We start from the raw sequence: 20,908 nt of genomic DNA on the forward strand, positions 1-20,908 counted from the left end.
TTTTCTTTCGCTATAACTTTGACCACCTGTGTTCTGTCTTAGCCATACTTGTTACCCAACCGGGTTTGTTTTGCCCTACGCGCAGAGAGCCAAAATGCTGAGACCCTGAGGTTTAGCAGCAAAGAGGGGGTTTATTCGCAAGGCAGCCAAGTGAGGAGACGCGAGACAAGACTTAGTTCAGCCTGCCCCAAAGGCAATGGTCCCAGGGTACTTCTGGGATAAAGCATCAGGGCGGTCTGAAGCGTGGTGGCTTAGGGAGTCTGGGGAAAGTTGATTGGGAAAAGGTGTGGTAATCATCGTTCTGCACAGGTGTAACTAACTACAGGCCTCTGCACACGTTCCAATGTGGAGGTGCTTAGCAGCATCTGAGGGTGGAGTTTTCAGCCCTCTGCTGTCAAAAGGTCACCAAGTGGACACTTTTGCATGCCCAGTTGGAGGGTCGGTGGTCTTACCCAGTCTTAACCAGCTCAACTCCAACTAGACACAGCTGACTCCAAGTTCCTGGAAAACAACTCAGGCAAACATCTTATTGTTTCGGCTGTGTGCTGCTTGGAGGACCTGTAAGTCTTTTGTAGCAACAATTAAAATGACCTTGATTGGTTAGGGCAGGTTAGAGGTGTGATGGATTTAACTAATGATTACCCATGGTTTTATACTCAGGCCAATCTGTGGAATTCTTTCATGCCCTTCCATTAGGTGGTATCTTTCTTTAGGCCATAATTACAGGTTCTTGCTTCAGACATCAATGGCATCAACTTTACCTTATGTCTGACTCCTTAATGAGATGAAAAATTGGGTCTTGAAATGACTAGGGATGGAAGGTGTGCAAAAGGCCTTCATGGCTACTACCTCTCACTCCCTGAGGATCTTACCATAGCAGCGAGCTTGTTGATCTGAGAGGATTCACAATTTGGGAAGCAGTGCCCTGGCTTCCCCGCATCTCTGATTTGGCCATTTGATACAGGAGCCTGGTGAGCCCTGTGGACTCTGAGAGAGAGGGTCTTAATGTAGTTCTGCCACAGAAGAAAGATGCAAATCCTTGTGACCAGAGGTGGGTTGTACCTGGGGTTAGCCAGTGCCCTAAACTTTGGGACGATATCTTCATGGTGTAGTTTGGAGACTTGGGTATCAGCATAACCAGCCATAATTATTAAGGATGCAGGTTCCTGGGCTGTAACTCAAACCTCATCAGAATTCCTGGAGAAGGCAACTCTAGAACTTGCATACAGGAGAGACTTAGGGTCAGCAATCTGTTTGGTAAAGGGGCTGAGTCTTGTCTTTGAAACTGTTTAAGTAGTAAATGCACTGTTTGACTTAGAATGTGTGCAACTGAATAAAAGCCCAAACTGAAAACAACTAAATGTCCATCAACAGGTGAATAAATAAATTGTGGTACATCTTTACAATGGACAATGATTCAGCAATAAAAAGGAATAAACTAGTGATACGTGCAGCCACAAGGATAAATTTCACAGACACTTTGCTGAGCGGGAAAAGCCAGACACAGAAGAATTCACACTGCTTGATTATATTTGTAAAAAAAAACCAAAACTCTAGAAATACATCCTCGTTTATAGTGACAGAGGGATGATTTCATTGTTGCCCACATCTGGGGATGCGGGATGGAGTGAGGACTGACTGAAAGAGAGCCTGGGGGGGAATTTTGGGGTTGATGGACATGGTTATGTTTGGCAGTGTTTGTGGTTGTGGCTACACAGGTGTATAAAATTGTTAAAATCGATCAAAACTTTCACTTTAAATGGGTGCATTTTCACTTAAAATACAGCCAGTTTTCACAAAGAGCAATGCTTTCTAAAGATTCACACTTTACAGGATAAGGAAATTTCAGTTGTCCATTTCATATCAATGTATACTACTGTTTTTATGAAATTTGGGGTGGCTTACGGTGCTCGTGGGGATTACGAAGTGTTGGGCTAAAGCCCCCAAACACTTCTAAGTAGCCCCACTGATCCTTGGGGCTGAAGCCAGGGGTTCTGTACTTAAACATGCCCCCAGGTGATTCTTATGCTCTCTGCAGTTGAGCCCCTCTGCTAATGTTACCCCACATCCTGAGGATTTTTGAACTGATTTGAGTGACTGCTGAGCTGCTGCTGTTGATCAGACTCAGTGAGGTTGGGGACGGAAAAAAAAACGTACTTTATTAAGCTCATAAACTTTAGTATGTTCCAAGGCCTCGCTGACAAACAGCTGCAATATATCTCTGACTAATTTGCATTCAGTAATCTTAACTCGTTAACCAAGGTGTGTTGATTACTATGAGCATCCTATTGGTTCCAGAATGCTTGAACAACCAAGAGTCATCCCAGCCAGCCAGTCTTGTAGGAGCTGGTGCTCTGTATGATTCATTACCTCTTTCAGCATCCTTCTAGAATTTTCCTTTGGGAGGACAAAGTCGGTGGTATCATAATGACATCTGCTAACACTTACTGTGTGTCTACTTACAGGGTGCCAGGCTGAGCACTTAATAGTCATCATCTCATTTAACCCTCACACTATCTAAATGAAGGGGAATCTGAAGTTCAGAGAGACTAGGGGACTTACCAGAATGTTCAAAGCTGCTTTAGGACCAGAGCTAGACTTCAGTCCATGTCCAAATCTAAAGTGGCGGACCTCAGCCATGGTTTCACATTAGAATCGCCTGGGGAGATTTTAAAACTCCTGATGCCTAGGCTATACCCTAGAACAATTAAATCAGAATCTCTGGGGGTGTGACCCAGGCATCGGTATTTTTTTTAAAGCTCCCCAGGGATTCTGATGTGCAGTTCCAACTGAGAACTGTGCTCTCTGGACCCTTAGCCATGAAGCCATACCATAAGGAGAGATGGTGAGTGCAGCATGCCAGGCTCACTCGGAACCGACTGAGTGATTTGCTTCTTTTCAGGTCCCCTTACTAATTCTGACCCACTCCTTTTCACCCTGTGATTTAGCATTGTTCTGCAGGTATAAAGTTTCAAGGAGACCTTGTCCTGTTAGAGCATATAATGGGTGTATTCAAAGGCTCTTTCCATCCTTCCTTCCTCAGACGTTTACTGAATAGCCGCCATGCAGCAGACACTGGTGATATAAAACTGAACTAGCCCTGGGGAGCTCACCATCTTGTGGGGAAGACAGACCTATGAGCGGACAATTGAAAATTGATATGTGCCCTGAGAGGGGGAAGGAAGCTCAGCGTGACAAAGGACACACAGAGGGGTCAGCAGAGTCTCCCTGGAGGAGATGGCAGCCAAATGAACTGATGACCAGAGATGAGCCTGCTGAAAGGAGAGGAGTATTCTAGGCCGTGGGACTACATGAGCCAGGAGTGAGAGGCAGAAGCATGAGGTGGACTTCTGGGTGGATGGGACCAGAAAGAGTGGAGGGATACGAGCCAGATGCATGAGGAAGATGGACAACCTTGAAAGCACGTCAGGGAACTTGGACTTTGTCCTGTCAGAGATGGTAAATCACTGAAGTGTTTCAAACAGAGGAGCCATATGATTAGGGGCCAACATTGAAGGCGGTGATGGAGGAAGAGAAACCCAGGGGGGGAATGGAGGAGAGAAAAGGCAGTAAATATGCCTTACAGCTTTCTAATCTATTTATCTAATCTAATCTATCTTCCATTGGAAGCAAAATATCCCAATGAGTGTGGCTGGAGGAATAGGACAACCTGACCAGCTTATTGAACAGACCTATACAGACTGACTTGATAGTAGGGGTAATGCCAAGCTCCATTCTTTCTTGGTCAAGAACTCTTCTTATAATTGGAGAAAGTAAATGCTTGTCAGCCTAGGGAAGGGCTTTCATGCATAGCTCCAGGGATCCATGAATCCTCCGAAATTGTGTGCAAGGTTCTGTGCATTTTTCTCGGAGAGGGTTATAGCTTTCATCGTATTTTCAAAGGAATTCTGGACCTACAAACCAGGTAACTGAAGATTAAAATCCAAAATTCTAGATAAAGATGGTCTGTGCTTTTGGCTGACCTGGAGAAAGGCCTTGGAAGAAAGGCCCAAATGGATGTTCACAAGTGTTTTAAAGGAGAAATTTTAGGTCCCAGACTCCTTGCACTGCCTACATTTAAAGTATACACGTCAGTTCACGTATAGTCATCTCTAAGGTAAAAGCATTTGTGGGACATTTTTCCAGGCAAGATGTGTAAGCCTGATTCTTGACTCTAGCTTTAGAACTGAAAAAGACACGCTGGCTGGGACAAAGGCATGAACGCCGCCCAGAGGGAGTTCCTGTCAGGGGCAGCAGCTGCTGAGGTAACTGGTTTTGCACGTGCAGGAGCCAAGGCCTGAGACCTCCGCTGTCCCGGAGGCCCGGGAGGCCCGCTGAGAAGAGATCAAGGTACCCACCTCATCTAGGCCTTTGTTGTTGCAGCTGAGTATTCTACAAGCAATTGTCTGCGTCCTGCCTAGCTTTGATTCATGTTGACAGGGCTACTTGGTAAAGCAGGTGGGTAAGAACGATTCTCCCAGCAGGAAAAGGCTGCTTCATGACCAGCTATCCTGTGATAATGAGCTTCACCGTGTGCCATGGCAAATGCTGCTGTCCCCTTTGGAACCAGCTGTATTAGGGAGGTTCATTCACGGTGAGCTCTGTGAGGGCAAGGGGCGGGGCGAGGTATTCCGCGTGTGTGTGTGTGTGTGTGTGTGTGTGTGTGTGTGTGTGTGTGTTTACGTTTAGAGCAGAGTCTGGCAGATAGTTATTAAAAGCTGACGGTACCCAGCAATTAATCTAATTAATTTTGTTCTCTCCAATGACCACAGATTTATTGCCGCCGGTCTGAGCTTCAACTAGGGTCTAGTTTCCTCCTTTGCAAAAGGAGGATGTTGCACAAATGCGATAATGTCACTTCTGCTTTGTACCTTCATTAATGACATTCCCCAGAGCCATAGACTCCCGGGGTTACGTCCAGGCACTAGTAATGTTAACAAGAAGGGTCTCAGGCACCCCTCTCCCCAGTCAGGGCAGCTCTGCTTTTATCTGTTGTATGTTTTGGCTTTCCACGAGATCTCATTTGATGGAAGCGTCCACTAAAAATGAAAAGGATTTCAAAAAGTAAAATATGAAAACTATTGGTCCAGACACAAAGTCTGATAAAGGGTGGGCTAAGCCAGGAGCTACCCAGGAAGTCCACGTCTAAGTTGCTAAAATGGTGCCAGATAGTTCAGGTTTCCACACTCAAGGGCTTACTAAATCAGTTAAACATTAACTAATAGGTAAGTCATAATTGTTGCAGGCTTTTAAAGACATGAATGTCTAGGAAGAACCTGGTAGTTTTACCACTTCTGTCTTCTAAGTTCACTTTTTAGTATGTTACGTATACAATAGAGAATACATAATATATGTGTGTTTATGTATATATAATTTCAATAGATTTATAAGATTATAAATAGATTTATAAGATTTATAATAAAATTAACCTGTGTAATCCCTCAGAATAAAAATTACTAGTACATCTGTAGCTCTGTATATCCCTCCTTAGTTGCCCCCCTCTCTCCTATGAAGAAGTATCCCCTGCTGAATTTTGGATTTATAATTCTCTTGCTTTTCTTTAGTTTTTACCACATTTGTATGCATCCCTTAAAATATATTACTTAGTTTTTTACTTTTATATAACTGGAATGGTACTATATGTATTCCTCTGTGTCCTGTTTCATTCCATGCTGTGTTGACAAGTGTAGCTGCTGTTCACTCATTTTTACTCTAGAATAGTTTTCTATTGTATGGATTTTCCAAATTTACTTATTCCTTTCTTTGATGATGGATGTCTGGTGTGTTACTGGTTTTAGGCTATTACGAATTATGCTGCTGTGAACATTCTTGTTTTTATCTCTTTGTGCACATTACCACCCCAGCTGTGTTCCAGACAGGAAGGAGGACAGGGAAGGAAAGAACTTGTGCCCTCCCTTCAGTGCACGTATATTGCTTCTGCTTGTATGCTATTAGCCAGCATGTAGTCAGGTGGCCACAGCTACCTTCAAAGGAAGCTGGGAAATGTAGTTCCTTATTTGGAATGGCCATATTCCCAGGTAAAAACTCAGAGAAGAGAGAGAGAATGGTTATTGGGAGTCTTCTGTCTGTCTCTTCCACAGTGTTCCATGTGTGTTTGGAAAAATGTGTGGAAAGAATGTAACTGTTGGGTACCATGTTCTGATTATGTTCATTAGATCAAGCTTTTCACTGTTTAAATCTTCAAGTTTTTTGGTCTATACATTATTGAGAAAATTATGATAACAGTTGTCACTATGATGGTGAACTTGAATATTTTTCTTTGTAGTTCTGTCAATTTGATTTACTTATTTTGAGGCTATCGAATTAGGAACACACAAGGGTAGAATTGTATTTTCCTGCCCAATTGAACATTTATTCATATACAGTGACCCTCTTTGTCTCTAGTGATTTTTTTTCCTAAAAACCTGTTTTGTCTACTATAAACATGGCTACTCCAGATTTTGTTACTACTTACCTAGAATATCATTAAAAATTTTTAAACCTTATTGTATTTTAGTTTTGTGTGTCTTCACATAGGTAGGTTTTACCCCATCTGACCATCTTTTTCATTTAAACTTAGGGAGGTTAGTCTGTATACATTGATTAAATTTAATGGTATATTTGGATTAATTTTGTCAATATTATTGTATGCTTTCTAGTTCTAACTTTTTCTGTGTATCTCTTTTTTTTCTCTTTGTTGCCTCATTTTAGATTGTTTGAGGCTACAGTCCATATTAAAAGTTTTCCTAAGGTATATACTCCATTGATTTTTTTGTGTGTTTGCCCTAGAAATTTTAATATTCATACTAACTCAATAAAGTCTCAAGTTATCAATATTTTCTCCCTTCTCCAGAAAAATGAGAACTTTAACTCCTGTCACACTCTTCCACCTTATTTGTAGTTTCCCTGTATATGTGTTCTCTTTTGTAAGTTCCAAATTAGATATTATTATTGTATTAACAACAGAAATCTAAGTTGACAGTTAATTATTTTCAACCCTTTGAATATATTATTCCATTTTCTTCTGTCTTCTTTGTTGCTTTTGAGAACTCAGATGTCAAATCAGTCTAACTATTGTTCTTTTATAAGTAATCTGCCATTTTTCCTCAACAGATTAAAATATTTCATGATTCAAGAGCTTCTCTTTGACTTGGATGTTCTGGAGTTTAAGAACAATAAATCTAGGTTTTTTGTTTTGTCTCTTAATTTACCTTGTTTGGGTTTCACAGGGCTTCTTGAATATGAAGATTTATATCATTTGTTAGTTCTGGGAAATTCTCATCTATTTTTTTTTCTGAATATCGCCTCTTCCTATTCTCTTTATCTTCTTCTGGAACTCCCATTAGACTTTCTCACTTTACCCTCCCATTTCTCTTAACCTCTTCTCAAATTTTCATTTCTTTGTTTTACTGAGCTGATTCTTGTGCAGTTTTTTTCAGATCTATATTTCAATTCATAAATTCTCACTTCTGGGCTTCCCTGATGGCACAGTGGTTGAGAGTCTGCCTGCCGATGCAGGGGACACGGGTTCGTGCCCCGGTCCGGGAAGATCCCAAATGCCGCGGAGCGACTAGGCCCGAGAGCCATGGCCACTGAGCCTGCGTGTCCGGAGCCTGTGCTCTGCAACGGGAGAGGCCACAACAGTAAGAGGCCCGCGTACCGCAAAAAAAAAAACAAAAAAAAAATTCTCACTTCTGCTGTATTTAATCTACTTTTAAAATCACCCACCAAGTTTCTAATGTCAGTTATGTATCTTGTGTTTTTAGCAGCATAATTTTTTCAATTTTGCCTAATCAAATATGATAATCTATTATTCCTAAGCATCCTTTTGAATTCTTTTTCCATATTTAAACATTTTTAATGTATTTATTTTATACTCTATATCTTATAATTTCTGTATCTGCAGTCTTTGCAAGTCTACCTTTGTAGTTTCTGGGTTTGTTTGTTTCCGCAGACTCTAGCTCCCACTGGCTTGTTTCCTTGTATGTTTTGTGATTTTGTTGTTGTGGTTATGATTGCTATGAGTTCATTCAAACTTTATCTGTGGGAATTATGTGAAGCTTGAATTTAAATACATTCCTTCTGCAATGATTAGGAACATTTCTACCCAAGGCCTGGAGTAGCTATATCCCAAGATAATTTTAATCTAAATTTTCAGCTTGAGACTTTTTGGAAGTACAAATACAAATTCTTGCCCCAGATCTTCGTGAGGGTTGCTCATGGTGGTTAGCAATTCTCAGGGGAGAACTTTTCCCCCATATTTTCTTCTCTACTAATAGTCAAGTAATCATTTCTATCACCTCTCTGTAAGAGATGGTTCCTCCCCACCAGTTTACCACTGAGGGTCTTGTCTTTTCAATGTCCTGGCTTTAATGGGTGGAGAAGATAGGCTCCAATCCAACCTCCCACCATGCTGGACCTAGGATTTTCTCCTCCCTGCCACATCTTTAGCCCATTAAAACCTAAGTTTCAGCTCATTGGTGATTAGCAGATGCCACAGACAAGTGCTTCAGTGCTCTCTTGCCTCTTAGAATTGTGTATTCTGATTGATTCAAATTTCTGAGGCTTTGTCTTACTTTTTTTTATGGACTCAGCCGTGCCTTTAAAGTTTTCATGTATTTTTATCCTATATTCTTAGACGTTTTGTACTGAAACACTTTGCCATATTGCTGAACATGCAAGTCTTCCCTAATATTTTTTAGTTTGAATACTTAGAATTTAATTAGAATGCTCCTTTGTAACAAAAATTCTTAGAGTTATAGTCTTCCAGGAATGGCTTAACATGACCTTCAAATACTTTTAAGTGGCCTGGTTCAGCTGGTCAAAAATTCCCATCACAGGCAATCTAACTGCCTAAATCAAAAAAGGTGAAACTGTGTTATCTCTCCAGATAACTCTGATATATTGGTGTAAGGGACAGTCTAAGGTAACCCTTATGATCCCCACTCCCTGGTATTCACACCCTTGTGTAATCCCCTTCTATTGAATGTGAGCAGGACATGTGACTTGCTTCTAACCAGTAGAATACAGCAAAGGTGACAAGCTGTACCTAATTACATAAAATTGTAACGGCTGTCTTGCTAGAAGACTCCCTTCCTTGTTGGCTTTGAAGAAGCAAGCTGCCATGTTGTGAGCTGCCTAGGGAAAGAGCCATGTGGCAGGAGCTAAGCCTCCAGCCAACAACCAGCAAGAAATGGAGGCCCTCAGCCTGGCAGCTTGTGAAGAACTAGGTGCTGCCAACAACCACAGGAGCATGGAAGCAAATCCTTCCCCAGCCCTGGATGAGACGAGATCCCAGCCCTGGGCAGCGCTTGGATTGCAGCTTTGTGAAAGATCTTGAAACAGAGAATCCAGCTAAACCATGCCCAGAAGCCTGACCTACAGAAACTGTGAGATAATAAATGTTTGTTGTTGTTGTTGTTGTTTTTGCAGTACGCGGGCCTCTCACTGCCGTGGCCTCTCCCGTTGCGGAGCACAGGCTTCGGACGCGCAGGCTCCGGACGCGCAGGCTCAGCGGCCGTGACCCACGGGCCCAGCCACTCCGCGGCATGTGGGATCCTCCCGGACCGGGGCACGAACCTGTGTCCCCTGCATTGGCAGGCGGACTCTCAACCACTGTGCCACCAGGGAAGCCCAATGTGTGTTTTTTTAAACTGCTAAGTTTGTTGTAATTTGCTAGGCAGCAATAGATAACTAATACAACTGGTGATGGCTATCTTGGAAAATATTCTGCGGCAGAGTTTAGGCTTACTAGGAGAGAGTATAGTGATCAACAGTGATGTGTGCTAGGATGAAAAAAATCAAGAAGGCAACATTATTTGTCAACTTGGCCTAAGCTATCGAAGGTATATATAGGGTGATCTCAGTTTCCCTTCCAAGCAGTTCAGATCACCAGTACCCTGGGGATCCAACAGGTGGCCTATAGGCCACAATTCATTAGCCAAAATTTTCTGAAATTTCTTTAGCTAACACAAACCCAGTAGGGACCGCACTTGGCTGTGGCCATTAGTAACTGACTCTCACCGGATATCATGTTAGCAGTAACCATAATTAAAGCTGAATGTAATTAATTATATAATTCTGAACTGATTTTAATTAATCTACATTGGGGCAAAATAAAGGATGACAGACAAAAATAAAATAATTTGAAATAAAGACTGTATATTTCATTAATATCGGAGCTACATCCAGTACTTACACCAAACGAGGAGCCTCTTGACTCACGATTGTTATTAGCTTAAAAAACATTGAAACCCCACATGAAGCACGTGAATTTTATAAAGGTGGATACACCTGACTTAAAGACCTGGGGCGGTTTTTCTTTCTTACCACCTCCCTTTCATGCAATAGAGGCAAAAGGAAAGAAACCACACAGGTTTCCCTTTGTGAAGAAGATAGTTTTTCAAGAACGTGTCCTCTCTAATCAGAAGAGAGTGTTTTCCCAGTTACTCAGTCAGAGGGAGCTGTTGCTCATTAATAGTTACCAAGCACAGAGCTAGTATTACCGAGGCTTCTTTTGGTGACTTATCAATGATTACAGCTCACCTGCAACTTTTATAAAATGCCTCTGCCGCTTCTGAAAACTTTCTTCAAAGTGAATATTTCTTTTTTCTTTTTTTTAAAAATAAATTTATTTATTTATTTATTTTTGGCTGCATTGGGTTTTCATTGCTGCATGTGGGCTTTTCTCTAGTTGCGGCGAGCGGGGGCCACTCCCTGCTGTGGTGCATGGGCTTCTTATTGCGGTGGCCTCCCCCGTTGCAGAGCATGGGCCCCAGGCATGCGGGCTTCAGTAGTTGTGGCTTTTGGGCTCTAGAGCGCAGGCCCAGTAATTGTGGCGCACGGGCCCAGCCACTCCACGGCACGTGGGATCCTCCTGGACCAGGGCTCGAACCCGTCTCCCCCACATTGGCAGGTGGTCTCCCAATCACTGCGCCACCAGGGAAGCCCTCAAAGTGAATATTTCTTAATGTGGGATATTTTAAAATAAAACTTAAACAGAATACCAACTGCTTAGCACATAACAGGTGCTTAAAAACAATTATTGAGTGATGGTGAAAGACTGAAGTCAGTCTTATACTAGTAACTGAGTACTTTCAGTGTTTTGGGTACTGTGTTAAGATACGCACACACACACACACACATTTTTCCTTTTCACGTTCACATTATTCCTGCCAGCTGTTTACTTTCCTCCTTATTACAAATGAGTAAACAAAGTTAAGTAATTGTCCTAAGTTTTGCAGCTGGTAAATGGTGCAGCAGGGATACGAACCTCATTGATTTAACCACAAAACCTGTGCTATTGCCATTTTGACACGTTGTCTCCCAGAAATTAACCTAAAATGTATTTTCATAACTCAAATGCTTTCGCTTATCTGGCTGCATCGTTGCTGACACATTAGCCTAGCTAGTAAGGAATAGACTGTCATTGCCCAGCTCTGATGTTGGGTGATGCAGGGCAGAAACACTTCTCTTCTGTCTCATACCTGCCCCTTTGGTCCTGGTCTCTCCTTGGCCCTGCTGGAAATTCCCATTTGGGGTATCAATTCCAGAAGGCCTGATGCTCAACAACCAGGCCTCCTTGCCTTTGCTCAAGAGCACCAAATTACCTAAAATATCCACCCTGGAGATCTGCTCCCAGAAGTGAGGACTGGTCAGCTGTGTGATTGCCTTGGTAGGTTTGTGCTTAAAACTACAATACTCATGGAAGAAACCATGTGCCACATCTGTAGAACTAAGGGGATGAAACATATTTACTTATTCATTTCTTTCTTTATTCAGTGGCTGTCTATCGAGTACCTATTAAATGCAAGTAACTGTGTTAGGTGCTCAGGGCAAAAGAGATGGGTAAAATAGAATGAATGAGAATGTCATTGAAGTCAGTTGTCTTCCAGTAAAGAACCAACTGAGCTGTGTGAAGACACGTAGACAAGAAAGGCCTCAAAGACCCTCCATGCCTGAGCCATACTCATGCAGGGCAGGTGTGGTGGCCCTGTCGCTTGGGCTAAAGGTAAAAGAAGACACGTAACAGCCAAGAGGCAGGGCAGTGAAGGAGTAGGAAATGCAGTCCAGTTTGCCGCCATCTTGCCATATGATGTTGGACAAATCCCCTCACCCATCTGGTCTTCAGTACTTCTGTTTCCTCAGTGACAATCTGCAGTCCTCTTCCCTTCTGCCTGGCAGGGAGCCTGAATCTGGGGCCCACCTCTGGCCCTGCTGGTCACTGGCCCAGCTTTTGTGCCCGTTTCTCCAGGCAGGGCTGGGCCAAATACATGGGTATGGCTGAATGTTTGCTCTAATGAAAAGCAGCCGATGTTGAGCAGAGCACTGGGGCTTGCTCATTCCCTTCCAAGTCATGTCAAGTGAAAAAGCTCATGCTCAGGGAAGTGCAGGCATACCCAGGAGTGCTTGGAAATGTCTGAAGAAAGCTGGGGACCGCTTATCACGTCTGGCTGCCAGGTGCCAGCTGCCAAGTCTAGGGTTTCACATCTGAGCTGGTTGCCTGAGCTTGGCTGTGGGCTCTGATATGGAAGACTGTCTCCGTGCCTAGGAGGAGCTGTATACAAACAATGTATCAGTGTCACGGCAGTTGGCAGGAGGAGGGAGCATGGCCGCCTCCAAGGAGAATACCAACAAGCTGGCACAAATGGGCCTAACCCATAATCAAGAAAAGCTTTGAAAATCAGAGGGTTCAGATACCAGGGAAGGGAACTTTGAACTGTGTCCCAGTTTCAACTTCAATTTAATTCAACAAATACTTTTTGACTGCCTACTATATGTCAGATCTTTTACAGGCATATGGGATTTGTCAGTAAACAAAACAAAGGTTCCTGCCCTTTTGAAGTTTACATTCCACAGGAAGAGATAAATGATAAACAGTAAACATAATAAATAAAGACATTTTATGGTGTATCAGAAAAGAAGTACTTTAGAAACCAAGAAAGAGAAGAGTAGTCGCTTGCAGTATTATCCTTTCTTTTCTTTTGTAACCAGTGGTTACCTCCAAACAGAGTCATTCAGGAAGCTTAAACACTTAAGAGGTGGAATTTGGAATGGGACTGGGTACAATGTGCAAACTTCTGCAGGACACAACCAGAACATTTGAGAAATGTCGAAGATCAGACCAAGATGGAGGCCTGTCTTCAGAAATCTCCCCAAACACATTTGCTCAGGCTTGGTCCACCACTGTCTGCAAAGCTAGGTCGTATCCGCTGTACCAACAAACACTGTACCAACACTGTACCAACATAACATTCCCCCAGGTCCCAGGACCTGGGGGAACTGAGGGCAGTGGTGGTGGATAAGCACAATCATCATGTCGATCAGGGCTGTTTTGGAGACAGACTTCCAAATTTTCTTCATTCTCCTAGCTTTCTGAGGTAAGGAACCACCTGCAAAGAGTTTTCTGTCTTCTGAGCTAAACATGGAGCCATCCATGTGATTTCTTTCCTATGAGAAGAGGAGACAGAGGTTTTTAAACTGACAGTTGCTAAGACTGGTATCGCAAACACTTGTTTGAAGAACATAAAACCCAAATTTGAATAAGAGTCTTAAATTATAATATTGAATATTCATTTCAAATCTCAGATGCATCGCCCCTGGGGACTCCTCACAGAATCCTACTGAAAAATCTCGGAGACAAAGATTTAAAATAAATGTTTGTTGGTTTTAAATGGTGGGATGGTGAGGGATGGGGGTTCGGTAGATCCTTACCCAGCAGACCTCCAGGCACAGAAAGGTCAGTGTTCTGAAGGCCCTCCCCAGCCTGCCTGTCATGTTGAGGCTCCTGCCTCTTTCATTGCTGAGTGCAGGGGACACCGATGGCGACGTGGTGCCCGCCTTGTGGATTGTGAGGAAGATCCAACTCTCCCAGAAGAAGAATGATGGAGACCCTTGGGGGTGAAGTAGGAAGAGATGGAGGTCACTATGGTCTGTGGAGATAGGAACCAGAGAAATACATCTTGTTCCTGTTAATCTGATGATACCTCAAAAAAACCATGGATATCTGAAAAGTTAGAAGCAAGGGGTCAAAAGCAGATCTTTCCCGAACAGACAGAAAGAGTGCAAACAGAATTGTAACATCAAGCAAAAGAGTCTCTCCTGTTGGTCAGTAACATGGATGAGAAGGTATCTGAGCCTGGAGTGGCACAGACCTGTGAGTAGCTTGTGACCAGCACTAAGAGGGTCTGGCTGCTGAGGGCAAAAGCCTGGGCTTGAAAAAGAGGTGAAAAAGCACAAGGTCAGGAAAGTCAGAGGCCTTTCTGCCATAGCTGGCTCCCTTGGCCACAGAGCCTGAGCAGGGAACGTCTGAGATCAGAGTCCCAGAAAGCCAGGCCCCAGGGGGCCAGGAGACCAGCAGGCCCAGAAGGCTTCTCACTGGAACCACACCAAGTATCAGCCATGGACGGTTTTCACAGCACTCAAGTAGATGGAAAAGAACCCAGGCCCCTCCTCAGCCTACCTACAGCAACAGGACTGGGGGTTTAAGTGATGGGAAGGGCTGGGGTAGTTAACTAGGCCCCAGGCTTGTCTGCTTGAGAGGTTTGTTCTCAGCACCTGCTCTGTTCAGAGGTTTGCTTAACAGGTAACTTACGTTTAGGTTTTTAAGAGAAGTCTTTATTTTTGATTAATGAAAAGGGAAATTCCTGGTCAAAGGAGTCTGGGGTCTCAAATAGCAAGTCCCCTTCTCCATCTCAGGGGTTCTAAATTGCTGGTCATCGTTCTGAGGAGATGAAACAGGAACTAAAATTTTGGCCCCAGCCTCCTACAACAGGAGTAGTGACAGCTGGGAGGAGGCCCACGGTGTTGGTAGACCAAGTGGTAGCCTGACAGGTAATTGTATATATAGACAGTGGCCAGCTGTCTGTATATAAAATTGGCTTGTGGCTTGTGGCACAGGGCAGAAGATTCGGACTGTGAGTCAGCCCAGCCGGGCTGCAGGTGCTGACTCTGTCATTCTCTTGTTTTTCGTGCCCACTTTGTTGTTTTCTTGTTGAAAGTATTTCGATTACCACTGAAGAGTAGGAAGTTAAAGTTTTTCCTGTACACCTGCTCCCCAGGGGAAAAAAATGTTAAAATTTGGTGTTTACCTTTTTCTAACGCAATGTCAATTACTATGGCTCCAGCTGTCTATATGCATTATGTAGATGCATAGTTTTGAGGTTTTTACACACAAATGGAAGTATACTATGCAGACTGCCTGAAATTCTCTTTTGCTTTTTACTACATGCATAGCCCTCCATGCCCATACATTTAGAAGTATCTCCTTTTGAAAGCTGTGTTGTGTTCCATACTGGGTACAGATTATGTAATATATATATAATATATTAGGTAAAATCTCTATTAAAAGTTAGTATTCCCATTTTTTTCTTTTTGCTGTTAAAAACCACGCTGCAAAAAAGTCCTTATATCTCTCTCTATATATGTGTACATCTGCTGAGTATTTCTATAGGATACACTGCTAGAAGTGGAATTGCTGTGTTGATGCTTATGCACACTGAAAATGGTGATTGTACTGCCAAATTTCTCTAAGGGAAAGTTGGACCAATTTGTATTCCCTTTAATAAAGAACAAGTGGCCTTTGCCACACACCTTCCCCTGTATTTCATTATAACTATTCACATTACGTGGCAAATACGCAGCCCAGCACTTAGTACTGATTAGACATGAGCACTCAGTATGCTCTTTACCTTCGTCACAGAAAACGTCCTGTCGCGCCAGCTCAGTGTAGCACAGCTCCAGATCCACAACAACCCGGAATATTCTGCCTTGGTGGTAACCATTATGAGCGAAGCCTGAGGCTATAGTTGTTCACAGGACAGTTGCCATTGTGTAATTACACCCTAATTTTGTGCCAGAGAAAATATGGGCAATATATTTTTCTTCCTTGTCTACTTTCAAGCCTGATAACTATCATGGAAACTTAATTTTCTTGTTTGTCTCCAGCTGTGGCCAACATCGCACGATCCTCTTTATAAGACAACATATACATTTGTGTTTTTCTTGGACAAGACTAAGGGCAAATGATCAGAGGCAAGAGTTTGCTAACTCAGATCTCTCTGAGTTGCCCTCAGGGATGGGGTAAGGATTGAAGGAGGGGCTGCGTGTGCCTCCCACCCCTCCACCCATAATGGTTGAAAGAGAAGTTACGGGTGCCTCTCTCCCATCCCCAGTGATTAAAAGGAGGCTAACTGGACCTCTTCCATCTCCAGTAGATAAAAGGGAACCCAATGCCCCTCCCTCATCTCCTCTTCAACAATGCAGCGTTCCTTATCTGTGATGTATTGGTTTACAATTAAGATTTACTTTTTTGGAAAATGTTCCAATGATTTAAGTTTTTAAAAAATGATTGGTGGAACACGGAAAAGAAGTGTGCCTCCAGCCTCACTCCCTAGTCAGCTCTAGCGCATCTAATGTCTAGTCCTACATGACACTGGGAACGCCCACCCCACCAGCCAGTGGACTCTGGAAATTGTCTTCAGTGCTCACTACAGTAAACTGCCATCGACCTGCCCCTCCAGCCTTTCACTGTTGCTCTCAGAAACTCTCGTGTGGAGGCCAGCTGGCCTGCTCCTAGGTGTCTGGAGCGTCCTCCTTCCCTGCCCAGCACCTCACTTCTCTGTCCAGCCTCCCCCTTCACTTCCAGCATGTCATGTTGTAGGGTGGCATACTTAAATCCTGTCTGGGCAGTTGATGGTATCACTAATTCTTCTCCTCTTTGGGTCCTAGTCTGTGTCCCCACAGCTCTGTGAGTCACTCTGGGCTTTGAACCAGTCCAGTCTGTTGGCTCCATATCCAGCTCACCTCTCCAACCTTACCGACAGTTAAAGAGTTCCATTCCCCCTACATAACGAGGCTGTCATTTTTACTAAGATATGAAAGGAAACCACAGAAGTAGAGAAATGAATGAGCTTCCAGAGAACTAATTTCAGATTCTGTCTTTAATCCAGCCAAAGACTGATTTGGCTAGCATAGCTTAAAATGTATTCATAGCCAGTCTCTAATTCAGGAAGGGATTACTAGTATGTGTGTGTGTGCATACACACACACACACACATACACACACACACACACACACACATATATATCAAGAAATCTGAGGTGACTGTAGACCAACAATTGCACTGAGAGTCTCGAGTTCTTAAAGTCAGTGTGAGGGTATTTGTTTTTGGTAAATGTTCAGAACCATTTTTGAGTGTGGAACAGAGTACTTACAGTTACTTTGTTTTAAAATAATATTCAATTTGTTAAATTTGCAAAGCTAAAACAGACTTTTTCCCTCAGGTCTTTGAGTTCAGCTTACAAATCTTGTTATCCTGTTTGTAAATTTAGTAAGAACAACCACTTTCATTTTTTCTTTGATTAATGTTTGAAGAGCTCAAATTATACAAATTAAACTGCCTTATGCAATTGATCCCATATTCAAGTTCAATTAATTAAATTATCTTAAACATTTAAACTCATGTATACATTTACTATATTTGACTTTACTGGGGGGAATCTTTGAATGTCTACACTAACAAACAGGAACTTTCCAAGTATTTGAATAGCTCTAGTGAATCTAATTGTCAAATTCTCTTAAATTTTCAATACTATTCACAAGTTTAGTTAACTTTCTTTTATGTTTAAACTTAAAATCACAAGTCTAAAATGTCAAGAACCTTTCAAACATTACATGTTAAGTTACAGCAGAGAGATTATTCCTAAACCAAATGATAGGTTTGATTTACTTTATCATTTTAAATTTAATTTTAAACGCTCTTGGAGCATTTTTTCATTTCAGGCAGGCTGAGGTTACCAAGGCATTTGTTAATTTGTATAAATTTATAGCTGGAGGGATTCCAGGGCTACATGTGTCCAGGATGATTCTATTCAAGCCATAGATGACACGTTGGACCCTTTTTATAGCTGATGTATCAACAAGGGACTCTGAGTCCATATCCCTTACACGGTATTGGTTTCACTACCAGCATTCCATGGGTTCAAGTTATACTCTTACCTAGTTCACTCATAACTTCTCTCAATTTTTATCACCTAATTTAAATAGATGTTTTCTACACTCTGTCCCAGATTGCAATGAATTCCCTTAACCATCAGATTGGATTCTGCATTCCTTCATATTGAATTTGCCTTGAATTCCTTCCATACTTTTGCCTGACTCTCTGCACAGCAGGTGAATGACATAGCATGATCTGCAGGGGCTTGCAGACCATGGCATCTCTCCACCTCTCTGAGCTCCTTCCACACCACTCACTCCTTACTGGCACCCTCCAGACACATCAATATTCTTTTAGATTCTCAGATAGCCTCATTCAGCACCTTCACACATGTTGGCACCTCTACCTAGAGATATTTCTATACCCTCTTCCCTTGTCTAACCCTTTTCATCCTCCCCTTCTCAGCTTCAACATCTCTTCCTCGGGAAAACCATCCTTGCCAGACTAGGTCCTCCTCACTTCTCATTCCTAGCATCTATTCTTAGGAAAGCCTTGACTGAATCCTGCCTGAAGACTGAATTCCCCTAGCTTTGAAAATAGTTATTCACATAAGTGTTTCTGTGATGGCCGGCTCTCCCAGTAGACTCTAAGCATCAGGAGGGCTATTTGGGTCATCACGGATGCACGACACAGTGCTTGGTGCACAGCAACCTCTTGATGAGTCAACAGTTTAATGAATGGATGGGCCCAAGAATGAATCACTGAATTAATGAATGAGCTTTGGGAGAGAAAAAATGAGGATACTAAGACTTGTCAGACTCAGGGTCATAGGATTACATTCTCAAACAAAAAGTGGGCAAGACACACCGTAATATCTCAGATGTATCAAGGTGGGTGGTATACAGACTCTGAGAGAGGGAGAAGGAACACTGGTGAAACTTTGCGTGATTACTATTTATTAGTCTCTCTGTGGGGTCTCTACATGGGTTAGCTCCCTCTTTTATGACAGATTTGTAAGATAGGTATGTAATGAGGGAACAGTTTCTGAAAGGCTAGGTCACTTGTCCCTGGTTTTACCACTAGTGAAGGAAAGAGGAGGGACTCAAATTAAGATCCATATGACTCTTTTTTCAGTTATATATATACCTCAATATTGGAATTAATTTGCTCCTTCAACAAACATTTTATATTTGTTATATGTTAGAACAGTGTTAGACACTGAAGGCTTCTAAGATGAATTAGGTGTACTTGCCTTTTTAGGAGCTCACTTTTCCTAGGGAAGACAAATATAGAAATAATGAATAACTATATTGTCACTCATCCACTCATTCATTCATTTATTCAAAAAGATATTTATACAGCATCTAGTATAGGTCAGACATTGGGGATGGAGCCAAACAGGCATGCTTGAAGAGACAGCGGAGGAGACAGCTTCACAGAAGTAACTATAAAACCATAATCATGAAAGGGCTCTGAAGTTGGCATACATGACGCTTCATGGGTATATGATGGGGGGCTTTGCCCTAGTCAGGTATGTCAAGGAAAAGGAAATAACACCTTCGGTAATCAGGTGAAGAGTTGAGGGAAGAGGTTCTAGGTAGGGCTCATAGAAAGCACAGCAGTCTGTAGCAGGAGGGAAAATTACAAATTCAAGAAACAGAAAAGCCTAGTGCAGGTAGTATGGAACTGGCAAGATAAGGCTGGACCAGTGGGTGATGGCTGGACTGTGGAGTCATCATTGTCTTTTTCCCTAAGATGGGAAGCCATTGAAGCAGAAGGGTTACATGATCAGATCTGTGTTTTGAAAAAATTATTCTGGTGAATAGTGTGGTAAACACATGGGTGAGAGGGGGTGAGCTAAGAATGGGGGTACAGAAAGAGAAGTGAGGAGACTAGAAGTGAGGTTGGCTTGAACCAGGATGGTGATTGTTGTAGTGATGAAGATGCAAACAAGTAGGCAAACTCAAGAGATATTTAAGACGATACTATTAATGGGATTTGGTGATGGGTTGGATACAGAGCATGAGTGAAAGGGAGATGTCAGTGATAACTCAAAATTTCTGACTTGAGTCATTGGTTGAGAAACGACACCATTTCCTGAGTTAAGGAGTGCTGAAAGAGGTTTGAGGGGGAAAGACCATGAGTTTACCTTTGGACCTGTAGAGTTTGCAGTGCCTTTGAGATATCTCAGTGCACAGGTCAAGTAGGCAATTGGATGAACATTCTGGAGCTCAGAGAGGAAGTCTGGATTGGTGGCAAAATGTAGAAAGTACAGTAAATTAGGATTGTACCGGAGAGGAAATCTTGCTATGGGAGAACATCACGCATGCTCAGAGTACAGGCAAGGGGATTTTCATCTTTTGTAGTAATATTCCCTTATAATTATATAATGCTTTCTGATTTATCAGCCCTTTCAGATCAATGATATAATTTGAATATCATGACACCTCACTGAGAATGAGTATCTACATTTTACAGTTGAGGAAACTGGTGCTCAGGCTCTCAAGTTTGAGAGCCCATGTCTGGACTTACTTTACTCTTCATCTCACCAATTCCTTCTTTCCTCTAATTTCTCTGTCCTACCCACATGGCTATAGAAACTAAAACTATGAATAAATGTGTTACAATGCCATTTAACAAAATCCTATCCAAAGAATGCCAGCTTATAAAAGAGTGTGTTCGCCTTTTTGTGTGGAAGTGATGAGCTCCCTTAATGCTTGTATGGTGTCTCTGTGCTATAAAGACATTTCCCCTCTCCTCCCCCCAGGAATAACATAATAGCACAAGAAAACAAGACAGGGCAGACACCGCTTAGGTTTATCTCTCCCCCATTTTCTAATAGCTTCCATTATTTTTTTCCTACTGAGTTTCAAAAGCTCTGAAATTGCTTGTTCTCACCCTATGTTGTATTTTCTGGTCCTGCCAAACCCGGGAGATGGCATATGATCATACAAAAGCTTTCCATGAGCATG

Source organism: Monodon monoceros, unplaced genomic scaffold, assembly GCF_005190385.1.
Source record: "Monodon monoceros isolate NGI ecotype Baffin Bay Population unplaced genomic scaffold, NGI_Narwhal_1 Super_Scaffold_21, whole genome shotgun sequence".
NCBI classification, from domain to species: Eukaryota; Metazoa; Chordata; class Mammalia; order Artiodactyla; family Monodontidae; genus Monodon; species Monodon monoceros.